Source organism: Chiloscyllium plagiosum, chromosome 44 (genome assembly GCF_004010195.1).
Source record: "Chiloscyllium plagiosum isolate BGI_BamShark_2017 chromosome 44, ASM401019v2, whole genome shotgun sequence".
Classification (NCBI taxonomy): domain Eukaryota; kingdom Metazoa; phylum Chordata; class Chondrichthyes; order Orectolobiformes; family Hemiscylliidae; genus Chiloscyllium; species Chiloscyllium plagiosum.
This window is the reverse complement of record NC_057753.1, coordinates 10,853,602-10,856,365: the sequence shown is the minus strand read 5'-3', so window position 1 is coordinate 10,856,365 and position 2,764 is coordinate 10,853,602. Positions and strand designations below refer to the sequence as shown.

The window sequence follows — 2,764 nt, the reverse complement described above, 5'->3', positions numbered from 1 at the left end:
AGCCGTGAGTTAATGTAATGTTTAATAAATGCTATTAGAATAGCATATTATTCTATAGAGTCAGTGTTAGATAATAATTAATGAGGGGGATTGGATTTGTGAATAGTTTTTGTTTAATGTTCACTGTTACAGTTTTAAAAACAATTATTTTTCTTTAAATAGTGGAATAGTGTCACATTTTAACAGACTTTGAGGTAAGGTGACCTTTTCTGGGCGTTTGGTTTAATGAACAGTTGGGTTTTATTCTACATGACGGAAGTATTAGTCAACACAGACTTAAGAATTATGATTCTTTTCATTTGTAAATCTCCTTTAAAATGCTGTGAGAGAAGTTTTACAAAAGTTATTCCTGTCAGTTCAGGATAGAAGTTCTGAACAGATAATTCCGGTTTCCCTGGGACATTGTATACTCTTGTTGACCAAAGCTGGAAATTCCTGTCCCAGGCGACAGTGGCTTTGTCTCACTATAACTTGTCTCGTCATCTTTCCTGAAGAAAGGCTCATGACCGAAACTTCGATTCTCCTGCTCCTTGGATGCTGCCTGACCTGCTGCGCTTTTCCAGCAACACATTTTCAGCTCGTCATCCATGACCCTTGGGAGAGACGTTCAAATCCCGCAAGGCCACATAAGGGTGAAACGTTAAGTCATTAAAAAGCTGGACTCTGTCAGTTATTGTAAAATACCGTTGAGCTCACCTTTCACCGGTTTGACCTACAATATTGTGGTTGACTCTTCATCGCCCTCCAGACAATGAGGGATGGACAATAAACCCACACCAGCTCAGGCATACATATAAAAAAAAATACCTCTCCCTTCTCCCTGGGAGGAAATAGAAATGAGCTAAATTTCTTTCCTTTTAATACATGTGTACAATTGGAAATGCGTCTTATGATCCGAACGTCATTCCTGCACTGCTCATACTTCAGTTCCTGGGTGATTGACGGCATGTTCTGGCCAATAGAAAGAGGGGCAGCGCAGGATGACATTTTGTGATTGGCTGGTCCTCGAACTGATCAGGGTGAATGAATGCTGTTTACAGAGTATGCGCAGTGTAGGCGCAGAACTGAAGGGAGGGATTGGATGGGTTCAGGAACAACCTGGTGGAAATTATCTGTACTGGAGTTAATACTGAGCCCTGGGAAATTCCTTTTACATGGGGTGGGAGTCAAAGGATTTACTTGCAGCCAACTCAAACCAAAAGAAACGTTTGTCTCTCCTGCATCGAGAAGGAGAGGCTTTGGAACGGTTGGCTCTTGAAGACCGAAGATTAGTAAGTTGCAATGCTCACTTTCAGTCTCTCCTTAAGAGATACTGCCTGAGCTGCTGACAGTTTCCAGAACTTTGACTTTCTTGCAGATTTCCCCCCTGTTGCGCCAACTTTTGTCTGTTGGAATGAGGAGTAACTGCTGGGTTTAACCCCCAGCACTTGCTGAGACTGATCGGCTCCAGTAACTTCCAAGGTGAGGCTGTCGCGGCAAATCTTGCCAGGGTTAGTTGCTAAACTGAAGGTGTCTGTTCAAAGCTCAGGAATATGTTTTTGGAAGAAGTATTTTAGATGATGCGTGAAAAAGTTGGTCCTTAGGTCTCTTTTATATTTTTCCCCCCTCACCATAAACCTATGCCCTCTAGTTCTGGACTCTCCTACCCCAGGAAAAAGACTTTGCCTATTTACCCTATCTATGCCCCTCATAATTTTGTAAACCCCTATAAGGTCACCCCTCAGCCTCCAACGCTCCAGGGAAAACAGTCCCAGCCTGTTCAGTCTCTTCCTATAGCTCAAATCCTCCAACCCTGGCAACATCCTTGTAAATCTTCTCTGAGCCCTTTCACATTTCACAACATCTTTCCGACATGAAGGAGACCAGAATTGCACACAATATTCCAACAGTGGGGTGGATCCGTCGCAGTTAGTCTTGTGATGAAGATGGAGGAAATTGTGTCCTTAAGTATCCCTCTGCTCCCACCCTCTCTGCTGTCATTGAGGGCTGAGTCTTGTGGACGCCCAGGACAGGCAGTGGGTCGCCTTCCCTCAAGGACATTTGTGAATTAGTTGACTTTTTAATAGCAATCCAGTAACTTTTCATGGTCACTATTTGAGTGTCTTTCACACAAATTGCTATATTTAATGAATTCTATGGTGGCTCAGTGGTTAGCATTGCTGCCTCTCAGCTCAAGGGACACATGTTCGATTCCAGCCTTGGGTGACTGTCTGCAGGGAGATCCATGTGCACTGGTTTCCTTCCACAACACAAAGATATGCAGGTTAGGTGGATTGGCTGTGCTAAATTGCCCATTATGTGCAGGCTAAATGGATTAGCTATGGGGAATGCAGGGTTGGCGGTGGGTCTGTGTGCCTAAGTCTGCTATTCAGACTTATGGACTGTTTCCCCACTGTAGGGTTTCTATGATTCTCAACAATCTCCTTTAGTATCTTAAACACTTTTTTTTTTCCTGGTTTTAAATTGTTTTACAGCAAATCACAGAAGCACGTTTACCAGCAAGAATTCCAAACAAAAATCCTATCAAGATCTTAGAATCATCTCACCAGGAGTTGAAAACCAATGAATTGTCAATGTTTGTCTGTGGGAAAAGTTTGCAAACGTCAGTGTGCCCAATGAACTGACCGTGGACAGGTCCTGCGCCAGTTCCACAGCCTGAAAAACATTCCACCATTCAGTGAGGAGAAACTGTATCCCTGTCCTGTCTGGGTGAGGAGTCAGCCAATCCTCTAATATGGAGAGACATGAGGACACCTGCACCACA

General features: G+C 43.5%; 1 protein-coding gene and 1 long non-coding RNA gene across 2 annotated transcripts in view; both read left to right on the top strand.

Annotated features, from left to right (window-relative positions):
• The window catches only part of LOC122543524 (zinc finger protein 239-like), a 116,975-nt gene that overhangs the window by 41,991 nt on the left and 72,220 nt on the right, over positions 1-2,764 (top strand). The gene's annotated exons all lie outside the window — the stretch shown is intronic.
• On the top strand, positions 997-2,758 carry LOC122543562. The gene is made up of 3 exons (XR_006310097.1): positions 997-1,271; positions 1,358-1,461; positions 2,475-2,758. It is a non-coding gene; the product is annotated as an uncharacterized LOC122543562 (long non-coding RNA).